At 45.0% G+C, this 15,787-nt stretch overlaps 1 long non-coding RNA gene across 1 annotated transcript; it reads left to right on the top strand.

The window, feature by feature from the left end:
- Nucleotides 1-1,009: 1,009 nt before the first annotated feature.
- LOC128075508 (uncharacterized) lies at nt 1,010-14,658 on the top strand. The gene is made up of 5 exons (XR_008203872.1): nt 1,010-2,032; nt 2,137-2,221; nt 3,786-3,988; nt 11,294-11,366; nt 14,058-14,658. It is a non-coding gene; the product is annotated as an uncharacterized LOC128075508 (long non-coding RNA).
- The last annotated feature ends 1,129 nt before the right edge of the window (nt 14,659-15,787 follow it).

The following is a 15,787-nucleotide window of genomic DNA, read 5'->3' as shown; positions in this document are numbered from 1 at the left end:
TTCTGCCAGGACTGATTTTTTACATCCTATTTACAGTGGTGGGGATAGAGTAGAGGTGCTGACATGGCTTCACCCCCACAGTGCTGCTGCTAAAGACACGCATGGAGCTGGCCTTGGCAGCTTACCCAGGGCTCTTGGGAAACAGCTCTAAAAATAAGCCTGAGGAGAGCAAGCTGCTTGCACTGAGTGGGTGCAGCATGGCTGCTAGCTGTGCTACAGTCCCAGGACACTGCCTAGGGCTTCTCTAGAATCACTACCACAAGATGGGGTTAATGGCTCAAGGCGTGCTGGGAACTGCTGGCCTGATTTATGAATATCTGATATCCCAGGTGTATGAAAGGGAGAGGAAAAACCTAGCTGTGAGCTAGAATGGCCCTGTGTGGCCAAGGGTGGGGTTGATCAGAGTGCAAAGACCAAACACAGCCAATCTGTGCTGTGTCCTTCTGTCCCTATGTTAGTCCCTGGGAGCTGTGCTCCGCAAGGGCACTGCCCTTCCCTCACCTCTTGCTGAGATGCTCGTTGGGCCACAAACCACACGGTGAACCCACTGCAGGTGCAGGCCGTGACAGTTCTGCTTGGTGCCTGGATGCGGAAGGGCTGGCACTGCGAGAAACAGCCTTGTACTGAACAACACACAGTGTCTTAAGCTGGGGGCAACAACGTTACCTTGATTTTGAAAGAACCCAGGCCAAACCTTTGAGCAAAGCTGAACCTCGTTGTTTGCAGGGGGAATCTGCAGAAATCAGGAAGCTTGAGGCTTGCTCAAGCAGAAATGCTTGCTCAAACCGCAACAACTGAAGGGGAATTTAAGAGAGCCAGGGGCTTTTTACAAGAATTTGCTCTTTTCACACAATGTGAGTTCCTCCATGCAAGCAGGGCAGTGTGAGAGGAAACGTGAGAATTGCTCAGGAGTCTCTGTGGGCAAGATGGAGCCAAAAGGCAGAGCACTGTGGGCTTCACAAGAACTGGAAAAATGAATTCAAAATGAATATTCAGGTGGATTTCTGCGCCCACCCTGGCTGCAGGAAATGCGGTTATCCAGTCACTGGCTGCATTTGGTCTTCCCCTTATGACAACAGTATCCGCTGTATGGAAACCCAGATTGCATTAGCAAAGTTATAGAAAAGCCAGCAAAGCCATGACACATCTGCGTTCAGCTCCCTCATGCACGGTTACTGAACTTAAATTCTTTTGCTGTCTGTCAGAGCACGGCCTCAGCAGTGCAGCAGAAAACACCAGCAGCTCCACAGGAAGAGAAGCACGGGGCCACAGCTTACTCCAGCCTCGGATGCCTGCACATAGATCTCTTCTGAGCCCAAGATGAGCTTTCACCCACAATGCACATTTGTGGTTCTTCCAGGAGGTCTCTGTAGCAGCATTATGCAGTGCTGGAGGGTTTCATTTCATTTCTCTATACAGCTGTAAAAGGTTTCTCGGAAACCAGAGATCGTTGCATTTGACTTGAGTTTGCTTGTCTGCCAGAGGCTGTTTCAAGTTACTCTTTGTAGCCATACTGAATGAATCCCGAGGTGAGAAGGAGGCAGCAACAACAAGTGCTCTTTATCCTTGTTTAGAAGTCACTGCTTCTAATTACGTTCCCTCCTTGTAATCATTAATATCAAGAAAATGAGGTCAACCTCTATTAAATGCAATGACTTTGCCTGCGGAGTTGGCGATGAAAGCAGCTTCACAATAAAGGTTTCCATTTAGGGGGAAGCTTCTGTTTCAAGAAGTCCCCTAACCCAGTGCAGCGGCTTCATTTTTCATGTGCTGGTTGTAACAAAACACAGAGACTAGGGCTGAGATTTTAATCAGCAAAAACCCAGGAAAAACAGAAGAGTAAAATCTAAACATGCAAATTAAGAATACAAGAATACCAAAAGACAAGTTGCTGCAGGTCTGGCAAGCAAAACCTTAATTGGCAGAGATGACTGAGAGCTGCACCCCCGAACCAACTCGGGGTCATCATAAGCAACAGCTGCATGCAGCAAGAGGCAAGCAAGAGCAGCAGGTTTGCCTCATTTACCTGTAGGTAAGTGGGAATTCCCTGCACCTGGTTCCCTATAGGTGCCCCCAGTAAGCAGATACTGTGTGCTGTTTCTTGTGGTGGTAAAATGAAACTCGTTATGGATACAGGAGCTCATTTTGAGATGTGAAAGACTACTGGCTGTGTAGCAGCACTGCTTTCTGCCTGGTAGAGGAGTGCAGTCCTGTCCCATTGGTAAGTCTGCAATCTCTAATGTCTGATTTTCACCCAGCAGTAGCATGCAGTTTAAATGGGGTCGTAGTGTTATTACATTTGCTATTAGCTAAAGAGCTATTTGCATGGCTCTTTAGTTTGGCTTTAAGGTAGGCAGGCACAGGGCTGCCTTAAGAAATTGGCCTCTTTTTCACTTGAAACTGGAGGTAAAGATGGCCACGATTTTTCATAGCAGCTGATAAAAGCTTTGTGACTGGGGAAGTGAGATTGTTTTTTTCTTAAGGACTCCTGCAGCCGAGGCAGAGCATTATTGTGACTTCAGCTCATGGCTACTGTTAACTGCACCATGCACGGGTTGCCATCTGGCCGTGCTGAAAGCAGATCTACCATGTCTCCTCTTCGCTGCTCAGCTCTCTGCTTTGCATTTCTACCACTGCAGTCTGCTGAAATACCATGCAAATGCTCCCTGCCTTATTAACGCCCCAGCGTGCCGCTGACGCACTGCAGACCAACCTTCCCCGCTTAAAGGGGATTCTCGCCCTTTAAGAAAAAGCCCGCAGTAATTTTCCATTGCCCTGCTCTCTCCTGCCTACGTGGCAAGAATTGTTTGCGGAGGCCGGAGCGCAGCAAGCACCGATCCTGCTGCGTTGCCTGGGCACCCGCCTCCCTGGGTGGAATTGGGATTCTGTCCTCGTGCTGTGGGTGGGTGACAAATACTGCCCTTCCAAAGCAGCCTGGGGTTGGAAACACCAAGAGCCTCCCCAAATTGTGGTAATAATAGATCGGGAGTTATCGCCTGCGATGATTTCTCTGCCTTCGCGCAAGGAATTGCCTTATTAAAATGAGGTCTTATTTGCCGCTGCAGCAGTTGCTTCTGCAAAGCAGCGTGTCACATCACAGAAATCATACCAGCATATCTTAAATCCCCCTGCTTCTGTTGTTCTCATTTAATAAACGAGATGGATATTAGCTGCTCTGCAGCTTGCTAAACAGATTTGTTGGGCAGCCCCTGGGGTGCCACTGGGCGAGTCCCTGCCGCAGTCTGTGGAGGGCTGTGGGAAATGCCTGAAATGCTTGCAGCACTGCTGACAAGCTGTGTAGCAGCAGGGAGGACTGCCTTTACGTGCTTTATCTGCCTGCTGATGCCAGGAGAGTGCAACAGGCATTGCCGTGGTGGCTCAGGGATCATTTATTTGTGCGAGGCTGGATCTTTCCACACAGATAGCACAGCTTCTGTGTGCTTCTGTTAGCTGCCTGTATTGTTAAGGATTTTCCCTACATCAGTGAGGTCTACCTCCTGTGTTGGGAATGACCAAGTGCCCAGATGCTCAGGACTGAGCTTCTACATCCCAAGGTCCCACTTCCCCTCATGAGTAACTTTGAGGTTAGAAACAGCAGCTTACCCACCTGTGTGCTGCCTGGCTCCCTCTGCTCAGTTATTTTTTTTTTACTTGTCTCATCTGTCCCTGGATTGTGAAAAACTTCAGCTGCTGCCTCTGAGCAATCTTACTCAATCTTGGTATGAGTTTGGCCTTTGAAAAGTAATCACTAGTAATGGCTGTTTTCCTTTTCACTGTATTTTCAGGCATGAAAAGCAGGAGGTCTGGGCTCAAGAATTTTCCAGCTAACCCAGCAGCAAAGGGGGCCCCTTACTAACACTGGTTTGGCCCCTTCTGCATCAGCTCCAATGTGCTGCCAGTGCTGGACATTGCTTGGCACAGTGCAGTGCAGAGGATCTGGTCCGCCAGGAGCAGGACTCGCCTCTTGTTGGAGCAGTCAGGAATGTGGGTGAGTCACTGCTTTGTCTGAGGAATGCGACCTTAGATCTTGGTTTCTTAAAACTTTGTTTGCTTTCAGAACTGCAGTGGTTTTGAAGGCAGCACGCGCTCCTGGGTCTCCTTTGCCTCTCAATCGTAACATCAGCTTTCGTATTTTTCATTTCTCTATCTTGTAGAACCATGCAGGAGGGAATACCCATTTTTGCATGCACTCGTAAGTCCGTAGGATCCCATAGAATTATCTAGGTCAGAGCATGCAAAACGAGCTGGCGCTGCCCATTCTTCTCTGAAGCACAGCCTTGATACTGTGGTTCTGCCACAGTATCCTGACTTCTGTCCCCAGCGGTCAGGGCTCGTGTTCTGTACAACCACTGCAGCAGGAACTGCTCAGGGTTCTTCCACAGAATGTGACTAATGAAAGCCGTCTCAGTTTCCACATGACACTAGAATGGTCTTTGAGGCTGATTTGTTTAAGGAGGGTGAGAAAAGCAGAGGAGAGAACGGGCAGGGAAAACAACAGAACACAGCACAGTCTTCCAACTTTTGTAGCTTTCAACTGTTTAATTAAGCTTAGGGACCTGTGGCCATTTTGCGAATGGTTCATCTGATTTCAAAGGGTTTGGATACCTCAGGAGCTATTGCTACCTTTGAAAATAAGGCTTTTCATGTGGATGCTTCAGCATGAGCTTAGGTTCTTCCTATTATGTTTGCAAAATGGAAAAAGATGATGCTAAAATATTGCTCAAATATTCCTCGTACTGTTTTCCTTCACGAATATTTGATATCTAAGCCTGACCATATTTATGTAATAGATATTTTCATTATCTATTTATTGCTGTTTTGCTTTTTACAATTTATGATTTAATTCTACCAGTTATTCCCAAGTACTCTATATTTATTCAGTAGTGAGCATGGACTGCTGTGACCACATAATTATATCAAAATGAATTTGGGTTCTTTTTGTTGCAAAACATTCTAGGGCTGCAGATAGAGACTGAATGTATGATAAGCTCTGAGCATTGAGATCACAAGAAAAGCTATCTACAAAATCCTACAGATTAAGGTCATGCACGAGTTACTAATTCTCCCTCCAGTGAGGTTTGATTGCAAGACATAGTCAGCTCCCACTGACTTCTTAAAATGAGATGGCTTGAAAAATTGACCAGATTCTGTCAAATCTGCTGCTAGAAGAGCTGGAGGTGTCGAAGAAATAGGAAACTGTCAGGAAAGAAAGAAGCAGGGACCAAGAGAGGGTCAAAATCCGTGCTGGCTAGCAGCTTGAGAGTGAAGGAAATCACTGACTCCTCCTTTTTCTTTTTTCCCTTATTGGAACTTGATCTGCTGTGGAATTATGGTGCTCACAGCAGTGTTTTTGGGGCTGGAACTGAGGCTCCATTGTGCCAGAATACTCATCTTTCCAAGTAAGAGATACGAGAGCAGAGAAAATATGGAGAACAGAATAGGGGGGTAATAGGGAAAGCACCTTGATCATACAGAAAATTAAGTCACTGTCTTCTCCCGTGGAGGCAGAGATGCAACAGTCCACAACTGTATGGGGAAGGACAACAGCAGCATGTGCTTTTCTACCTCAATTTGCTGTTATCTACGTTTGGTCAATACGTTTCCCTGTGATCCGTGCAGCAGAGGGTAGCACTGGGCTCATCAACTTAGAGAAAGTATTTTTATTTGTTGCATCTAAGTACCTTTGAAAGGTGCCAAACTGGATATCCCTCTAGCTTGTAGATTTTTGCTTGGTGTTGATTTGCAATGCATCATGTGGCTTTGTGCTTGCTTACCTTCTGTTACACCTTGAAGCAACATGCCACAAAGCCCTGGTTTGCTGGAAGTTAAAATTGGATTACTCTCCATGGGCCAGCCCTATGGGAGTGATTTAGAGTAACTCATTTTGCCAAATGAGTGAGATGTATCTTTACAGGGAGAAAGCACTGTGTTTTTAATGGTTAAATATCAGTCAGCTGCACACACATTCCTCTTGAAATAACCCGTGGCCGTAACAGTCTCATCCTGCTGGAGCTGTTATTAGTCTCCCCCTTTCTTCATGATGCCTGTAACTAGGGCACGCTGCTGCCTGGCTGCACATCCCAAGGGAGCCTGGTGGTGTTTGTACAAATGTGATTGGGCTGCAAAAGGGGTGGAGAAATGCAGTTCTCTGTGCAGGATATATTTAGTGAATGCAGCTGTGGGAGGCAACAGGAACAAGAGAGCTCTTGTACTGCCAAGGCTCAGAGCTTGGAAGCCTAAATCTGCTGTTTGCTTTGCAGTACATTTCTTCCTCTCTACAGTGTTTATTTGAATGTAGATTTGCACTTCAGTGTAGCCAGAGCTGCTCTTGAAGCTTAGAAATGAGATGTCACAGTGCCAACCCTGTTAGCTCCTTCTGCAGACTCTGAACTTTTTCCTGGGTAAGGAGGGAGATTTGACCTCGTTTTCTCCGTTGGAGAGACTAGTGTTGTAGGAATAGGTGTGTCATATGCTGTGGCTCCTGCCTGGAGTGGAAGCAGCCTTGCAGCACCAGGATGGCCTCTCCCCAGCAGCAGGTGGGGAGCTTAGTGCATTTTGTGCTGCCATGTAAACACTCCTGGCTTCCCTGACAGTCTGATCCAATATTCTCTTGTACGTCATGGAATACAGAGAGCACAAAAATAGGTCTGCTGACCTGCCGAGTCAAGTGGGAGCCTGTTGCCCTTAGGTGTCCAGGCATGGCGCTGGAGGAAAGGGCTGGGAACTGAACCTTGTTTGCTTTGTTCCAATGCAGTAGGGGATAAAAAAACAATAATAAAGATGAGTGCATGGAGGACTGTGTCTGGGCACAGGGGATTATGAAGACACATATGTTTAGAGGGAGATGGGTTCTATCACTGCTCTCCCATGCAGAGGTGTTGTTCGCGTAGGAAATGCAGCACTTCCCCATAGGATGGCACGGATCTGGAAACGCTTACAGCTTCATTAGAACTGGCGCGCTTTAGTTCTGGATGCGGCCGTTTGGTCCCTGCAGCGCTTTCAGCTCCTCACCTCCCCGAGCCCGTGCCTGAAGCTCGAGTTTCCCCGCAGCGAAGCGGTTAACTCTCTGACTAATTGGCTCCGAGAGCTCCAACCCTTCGCAGCAGATGACTGCGGGCGGGGGAGCTGCTCCCTTCCCCCATCGCAGGAGCAACCGCTGCGCCGAGAAACCCAACACCGCGCGGCCCCGGCCCGCTGTGCCCCACGGCGGGGCGTCGTCCCGCAGCAGTCGGGGGTGGAGCGGCTGCGCGGGTCAGGCTGAGGCTGTGCAGAAGGTTCTGCCCGCACCGCCCCTCTAGGCCTGAGAGCAGGGAGAGAAAAATAATAGCGAACACAAAAGAAAGTGGTGTTCGCGGCCTCCTGCGGGACGCCCTGCGCCTTTCCAGGCGGCGGTGGGTCGAGCCGCCGCCATTTTGTGGAGCGGGGCGGGAGGAGCCATGTTGTGGAGCCGGAGCTGCTCCGCCTGGAAGGAGACAACCGCCTTCTGTCGCCCTCCTTTAGTGCGAAGGATTCTAGATTCAGGCTTAAGATAAAGAAAAGAATAAATTATATACGTATAAATTAAAGACAAGAAGGGAAAGCAAGGAAAAAATGATTTCTCAGGGAATAAGTGAGCAGTGGGAAACAAAAGTCTTCTCCAGAGGCTGCAGAAATGGCGGAGCTGTAACGTGGCTCTCACTGTGCGGCCGAGGTGCAAGGAGATGAGGTGTTTCAGCAGGAGGAAAAAGGTGTTTTTGTGCAGTATTTGGCTCCGGTAGGAGAAGATGGCTGTACACAAAACAGCGGTGCTTTCTGATGTGGCTTCCAGGTGTTGAGACAGATAGCTTTGATTTAAAAATCTCAGGCTGGCTGCAGCTGTCAGAACTGCCTGTTAGATGGGGAGAACGTGGAGGTTTTTGTCAGCATGGCCAGGCCGACTGCCCTCCAGCAGACCATCCTTAGAGCAAAAAGCAGCGTTTCTGCATGGGCCTCTGGTGTCTGAGTTTACTTTCTTTGCTCCTGGATCTCTCCCTTTCAGAGCGCGTTATACAGCTGGTTTGTTTAATGAGCCTCTGGGAGAGGGAGCGTTAATGCTGGCATTTGGGAAATACAGGAGAGATTGCTGCATGTGATTTTTGGTTTTGTGTCATTGTTTTCTGGTTTCAGACTCAGGAAAAGCTGCTCATCTATTTTTCATGCTGCTGTATTTTTATCCTGGCTTCCTAATGAGGCAGAGCTTGAGAAACCATGCTGTTGGAGGCCTTTAGCGTTTGATCCAATGGTGTGTTTCCAGCAAATTTCAGTGAAGTTTGTGGGAAGCTCTGGGTTACAGAGGCAAATCAGTGCTTCCACTAGAGAACTTCACAGTGCGAATAAGGGCTCATTGCTCTGCTGTCCTTGCTGCCCAGACCATCAGCGTCTTCTGGTCAGCGATGCTTGGCACAGAAGTACTCCAGCCCATGCTGTGTGGCACCCAGCCCTGCTCAGGACAGGGGGCAGTGAGCTGAGATTGTTGGGTAGAGGAAAGAACCTGTACACAGTACTGGGATTTCAGAGAGTTTTACTCATAAATGAAGCCAAGAGTCAGCTTCTTCCATGTTAACTGCAGTTCAGTTTTGCAAGGTGCCCGATTCTCTGTCTCTGCCTCTAAAGGAATGTTTCCTTTCAAATTTGTCTCCAACTATGAACTGCCTGAGGCAGTGATTCCTTTATCACAGAAAAAGAATGGAAAGAAGCCGTTTTGCAACCTCGGGATCATTATTTTCTTGATTACCCATCTGTATTCTACTTGGGGTACCTTAAATCCATAGGTCAGCGTGTCCTGAAAGCAGCGTGCATCGATTGCCAGCAGCATGTGCAGCATAGAGATCTGGTACAAAGTTGATGTACATCTTTAGTTTGCTTTTGTAAGACTGCATTATTATCATAAAGAATATAGTAATTGTAATTTATAAAAATTACTTTCCCAGCATATACTAATACACTTTTCTGAACCTCTCAGTTAGGTTCTATTTTCTCCTAAGCTTAATTCCGTTTTAGCATCACTTGAGTAGACTTTCTGCATTTAAATAATTGATCTTCAGCTTCATTTTTTGTTCCAGTTTTGGTCATTTTTGACTGTATGTGTATATAAAGACAGTCCTTTATTAATCTTTTAAACGTGAGGTTTTGTTCATGCAGTAAAAGCTCTCTCCAAATACTTATTATCAGTATTTGATTTTCTAGCCAGCAGCGCAATGTTTTAATAATTGGGATTAAAAAAAATAAAGTCGGTTATTAAAATCCCAGTGTTTCAATTTTGCTCGTTATGATTCTGAATTATTCAAGCATTTCGCTTAATTTCCTGTGCATACACACTTGTATTCCCCATACGTTTCCCTCCACAAAGTGTTCTGGAATCTTTTTTGTCTTGTGTACGTGTGCTCTTACTCAAAATTCTTGCAGTTCATTTCAGATCCTTAGGACAACATTCCATTTAGACACACCAAGAAAAAGCTGGAGTGATTCCACTGACCTAAATGTAATTACTCAGAGTGAATTAAAGGCACAGATATGCAAGTTAAGGCCTATACATCTGGAGTAGCAAGAAGAGATCAAAATCACAGCTTTTGTTAAAATGTTAAATGTTTCTGCGTTTTGAAGTGAGACAATTTCTAGGGCAAGTTAAATAACTTTTAGTTGCGCCCAGTATTCAGTCTTGAAGAAAATAAGTGATCTTTTTGGGCACACAGAGCCTGAAGTAGATCTTCCACTGGGCAAATCTGCAGTGAAGTTTGCAGTCCGATAGTGATTGGATGTCTGACCTGAGCTATCTTGTCTTGTGCCCTAATTTTGCAAAAAGCTCCTGGCCTTATGTTGTGGCAGTGCTGTTCTGACAGTGCTTCTTTGGGCTGCATATGTTTGGTTTTTTTTTACCTTTTATACCCTTTTAATATCAAATCTTTGAGTAAATATAAAAAAAAAATTCATAGTGAATTATTTCATTGAGACAAGATCTTCACCATTGATGACTTGGTTGGAGAGAGAGAGAACATTTGTTTCAGCATGCAAATTTATTGCTTTCAAGTATTAAAGCTGCTTATTCTCAATAGATAACATGCTGGACGTGCACAAAACTGCTCGAGTTTCAGGCTGGGTGAGGCCCTGCCAGCAGCCAGCGTGTAGCAAATAAACTGCAGGAAATAGAAAACCTCATGGGTAACATCAGGAGCTGTTTCTGGGAAGGTGACATTCTAATCCGAGCATGTCCTTGATACAGTATCACTACATCAAAAATTGGCTTTCTCCTCATCTAACTAGTGTTGACAAAGATAGAGGAGTTTGTTTTGAGCTATGAGTGTAAGAAGCCTTTCCTTTTATATATACCATGCGTTGTCATGCTGGTTGTCTATAAAATTTAAAAAGTAGGCTTGTATAATTTCGGAGAAAAGCGTGGTTCCTGTTACTGCATGTGGCAATTTGCTGAATAATGCATCATTTTGTCAACTATTATATAGTAATCAATACATTGCCCTGTGGTGCTACCTGTGCAGAAGAGAAAGGAATGAAGATTGTTATGGAAACAGGCTGTTACTATGTTGTTTGACTTGCTTGGAACAAGAATCTCATTCTGTATTGTATTTTTCGAGGCCTGGGTTGTGTTTCTTTCTTTATTCTAGAGTAGCTGTAATTCGTCTTGCTCTCTCCGAGTGAAATTCATCATGTTTGTAAGGGCAGCACAGAGCCCTCGTGGCCCTGGAACTCCAGAGATTTTTCAAGAAGAAACACCTTTTGTTATGTTTGTCATCAAAGCTTTCATAAGTCTCCCTTGACGAAAATAAAAATTGAGATTTGATAAAAAATAAGAATTAAATCTCACAGAGGTTTTTTCCCTTGATTTTTTTTTAATCTGTAAACGCAGGTTTGTGCTGTTTTCCCTATTCTCACACTATTTCTTAAATGCTGAAGCAATCAAACGTTACTGACTCGCATTTGAAGAAAACAAATTGGAAGGATGAATAGATGAATGATTTCAGGAAGTAAAATTTAAATCTGTGCAGGGCACAAGTCATGGTAGGATGTCAAATTATTGGAGTTTGAAAAATACTACATTAACTTTCTAGAAGTTCTAAATTTTTTTTTTCAGTTGTATTTGAAATCCAAATATTCTGAAGGTTTTGTTTAAAAACTATAAAATTTTTAACTCTTTGCATATCAGCTGTGTGTTACCTTGGAACACAGGAGTATGGTGTCTTTATTTTGAAACATGAAGCTGGGCGCAGCTCTCCTAACCTTGCCAATGCTTTCTTTTTTTTTTTTTCTTTTCTGACTCAAGATGAAATGGTGACCATTCCCCATCACAGCAGAACACTTCTATGACTCTGCAGACTGTATTTACAGCCAGAATGGTAAGAATACCGATTGCAGTTCTTCATTTCAAACCCTACAGATTTGTCTGACCTTTGCATAACTATCAAGTCTCCTAAGTTTCCAAAGCAGTGAAGAGTGTCAGTACAGAGAAGTTAAAGCGCGTAACTCAAGTGATACAGCCTGACTTCACATCCTGTAGCTGTTGGTGTTAAAGTTCCTGGGAATGTCCACATTAATCTCGTTTGCTTTCAGAAGTGATGTCAGTTATAAGCAGAGTTGCATCATTCTTCTTCGTGTCCAGATACTTGTTAGCACTTGTACAGATTCAGGTGTTCAAGTAGGTGCGTGGAAGGAGTTGATCAGTATTTTTTTCTACAATGTCCCACTCCTTTCATAAAAGTTTGCCAAGCCAAGAAGAATAGTTTAATAGTTACCCAAGAACCAAACTTGACAAACCAGGGCATTCCATACGAGTAGCTGTGGTAATAAGCTCCAGCAGCTAAATATATAAAAGCATCAAACTTCAAATTTCAGAGCTCCTTGAAGAAAAGAGCTCTAGATTTCTCCAGAAGAACAAGTGTGTATTCCTTGGTCAAGTCAATATAAAGTGCAGTAAGCACCAGGCAGTAGTTACCTTTTTTCTGTTTGCCTTACTGTGTGTGGGAATTCACACCAAATGAAATGAGCTGGGCAGGTTTTTGGGTGGTCTTAGATCTAAAATCTGAGCTCAGACCACAACTTCATGTGTACAGAAACAGTATCAATTCTTTGTGTTCTGACCAACAAGTCAAAAAAATTGCTTAGGATAGGAGACTAAATGCCACAAAAGATATTAGTTCAATGTCTCATTTTCCTTATGATATTATTTTTGTATTGATAAATTGTTTTTCTTTGAAAACATAAAAAGAGCTGAATTGTGGTTAAAAGAGTTTAATTTTGAGTAAGCTGCAAAAAGTACTGGAATATGGCGCAGCGGATTGAAAGATTTATTTTCTTTACCATATGCTTGTGACAGCGACAAAAATTTGTTTCAAATTATTCTTGGTAATAAAACTTTCTCTTGCTGCTCAAAAGGTTCATCGTTCTAAATGGGAGCACCATAAAAGTGCTAGCAAAAGTGCCATATTAACAGAATTGTCATTTTCAGCATTAAGTCATAGCAGCAAAAAGGGCGTATGCAAAATTTCTCCATGTAGATGTGTTTGCAGTTGTTCCTTACATGATGGAACAAAGGTCTGAGCTTGAATTCCAGTTCCAGACCCAGAGGAGAATGAACAGCATGAACTGACTGCTAGAACTGTTGGTGCTATCACTGCTTGCTGTGTGAAAGTAGCAAAAAACTTCAGCTAGGATCAATATACCATAATAATCTTTGCAGCCACAGAGGGAAGTTGGTTCTGTGCTTAGAAGAACTTTGTCTCTATTTACCTTTCTGTTTATTGACATTATTCTGTGTCAAAGTTTAGTCAAATCAATATCAGTCATTGTGAAAAGTCCACAAATGAGAGCAGTGCAGCTGCAGCTCTGTTCACTCAGCCTTGGTGCACGCTGCTCCAAAATTGCAGGTTTTCAGAAGTGTGATCAAAGGTAATTTATATTTGCCTGGGTGTTACTGTGTTTTTAATGGTGAATTAATAAGAAGGAAACACAAGAGAAAACACTGTTTATTTTATTAACACATTATATACAGGAATGGAATGTAGGAGTAGACTTAGTTTAGGACGAAGTGACAATTTCTGTGAACACACTGGAGGAATTTAAATGCCTACCACAAAATAGCTTATGTTTTTGAAGGGCTTCTGTTGTCCTGTTTGATAATGACCTTCATGGAAGCTGGGGAGGAAGGTTAAAAGCTCATAGAATAAAATTGGGTGCCTGAATTGGGAGTTGTAGCCACAGATGCAGTCTCAGAAAGCATTTCCCAAATTAGTAATGGAAACCCTAAGTTGCCTCATTATTCTCTGACAAGTGGTTCATAAAACATGGGTGAAGTATTTGGTTTAACGATACAGGAAGCCAGAAAAAGAAAGTGCTGTCTAGAATAGAATACAGTGTATAGAGGAAATTGCAGTTGATCAGAAATAAGAAATTTAGAAACCATAGAGGTGGTAGGAACAAGAATTTAGTGTTTATGCGGAGCTGACCATGGGAGATGAAAGTGTGAGAAAGGAAACTAGCACTGTTCTTCCGTTTTAGTAGGAAAACAGAATGCAAATGGTGTGTCATTGATATATGAACACGAAATTTGTCTGATGAGTGTAGTGACTGGTTGGAGTGACTGCACTTACATTCCCTTACGTACAGCTCACTAGAAGCCAAGAAAGAGGAGGAGAAATGGATCCTTCTGTCAGTCTTTTTGGAGCTGCTTTTGCCTTGGTGGCCAGGAAGCAAATGAGCAGCACTGACTATATTTAATTAGGATATTAGACTTCCAGTAACTTTCTGGTTATACTTAAACGCAGTAGAGTAATCGACTGTTAAAAACATACATCTGTAGAAGGTACAGGAATAAATATGTTTTTAAAGATGAATAATGTATTACATTAGGTAGTCCTGGGGTGTTGGAGAAAATCAGATAAGCGTGCAGGTCAGGTCTTGTTCAGTTATAACCTTAAACCATTCTGGCTAGAACCACACTATTCTTACGAAGTGCAGTTATGTCTTAAACACTTGATCTTTTCCATTTCATGTGGCTGTCACAAGTGATCGTACTTGATATGCTTTTCTAGGAATGTGTTCTGGGAAGAAACAGCAGAAAGGCTAGGAGTCGTATATTGAACTTCATGTCTTTACCCTTGCTGTGAAGACGGTCCTTCCACACTGAGTGACGATGCCTTGTAAGTAGCAGTGCTTTTGCTGTACTGTACTTCTGTCTGATTTGTGCCTCATAGTGGTTGGCTTTCCCTTCTCTTCGTTGTTGGTGATCTTCCAAGGAGCACAGGCAGCACCTGGGTTCTGTGCGTGCCAGCACCTTTGCATGCAGTTATGCATGCACAGTTCCACTGAGAGCAAGAGGATTAGCTTTTGCTTTGCAAGAATCTGAATGGAAATGAAGCTGCAGAACAGGTTCCCTGTACCCCATATTTTCAACAAACCAGATCTCCGATTCTGCTTGTGGAGAAAAATCAAAAGGCCTTTTGTGCTCTGCCAGTGAGAATCCAATATCTGCGTGTTTGCCCCACCAGTACTTCCTTGGCTGGAGGCTCCCTTTATCACCATGTGGGCCACCAGCACTGCTTTTAGGAGACTGCTAATGCTGTATCACCGCAGTCTGTAAGGCAGCAGATTTGTGCAGTCCTGCCATACAAATTGTCTCCACCTATCCTATGCAGAGAGGTCTGCGTTTCTCTGTATTTTGCAAAGAAATGCATCTCCCAGCTCAGAATCATTATCCTTGGGGACATTAGTGAATGATTCTTTCCAGCTGACCAGATACTGGCTTTTCCAGGGCTGCAATTCAGGAGGCTGCTGCTGCAGTCCAATTGCATGATTTCCAGTGCCGGACTAGTTCTCTATAGGCCTTCCCCAAACATTTCAGGTATTGCTGACTTAATTGCTGCCATAGCTACTTGCATTACTGTTTAAAAATAGGGGAAGAACGGGCCATCTTTTTGCTTTTAACAGAGTAAGCTGTACAAACAGAAGGAGAAAGGCATGCTAATCGCTCACTGCGATCGCTGAAGCATGTAAATATTAATTATGTCATTGTCACGTTAGCTGGGTGCAGAGCAGTATCCTCACTGACTGGCTGCAGGCTGACATCTCAGATGCTGGCCAGCACGTGGGGATGCTCCCATCCTCTTGGTATCTGGTTTCCATGGCAGTAGTCAAAATAGGAGACAGCATCCCGCTGAGGTTGCCATATGAGCCAGTTTCTATGGTGTTGGCTAAAAAAAGCAGGGTGCTGTGTTGTGTTTGGGCGCTTGTGGTGTTTTTGAGAGGCTCTAATGCAGACAGTGATGCTGCAGGCAGGCAGGTAAGAAGTTCCTGCAGTGCATTTGTCTGCATGGATGGGCATGTGGAGCAGGTGGAGGCCTCAGAGAAGGCACTAGGGTGAAGGGAGAAACATCTCTGCGGTATGTGGTGAGGTGGGCCCTGTCCGGACACGGCTGCTGGAAGGGCCCAAGCGAGATGTCCTGCCTCAAGGACGAATGAGAGCTGAGGCACTTTGTGAGCGCCTGAGGGTTGTCGAAGCCCCGTCTGGGAAGGAGGCGGTGCTCAGCTCGAGCGGGGCCGAGGCTAGGTGGAGCCGGGGATGCCCCGGCCAGGTGGGGTTGGCGCCGCCGGCAGGGTGGGCGCTCACGGCCGGCTCCCGCCGCCTCCTTCCCCCTGAGGGGAGGCCAGGGCGGACGGGACGCGAGCCCGCGGCGGGCGGGGCGGGCGCGAGGAGGCGGGCGGGAGCCAATGGGCGGCGGCCGGCGGCCTCCGAGGCGGGGAGCTGCGGTGCGCGCAGCCAACG

The sequence above is a fragment of the Tympanuchus pallidicinctus genome, unplaced genomic scaffold (assembly GCF_026119805.1).
Source record: "Tympanuchus pallidicinctus isolate F22 unplaced genomic scaffold, pur_lepc_1.0 scaffold12, whole genome shotgun sequence".
Classification (NCBI taxonomy): domain Eukaryota; kingdom Metazoa; phylum Chordata; class Aves; order Galliformes; family Phasianidae; genus Tympanuchus; species Tympanuchus pallidicinctus.
The sequence above is the reverse complement of the archived record's forward strand: the minus strand, read 5'-3'. Positions and strand labels throughout refer to the sequence as shown.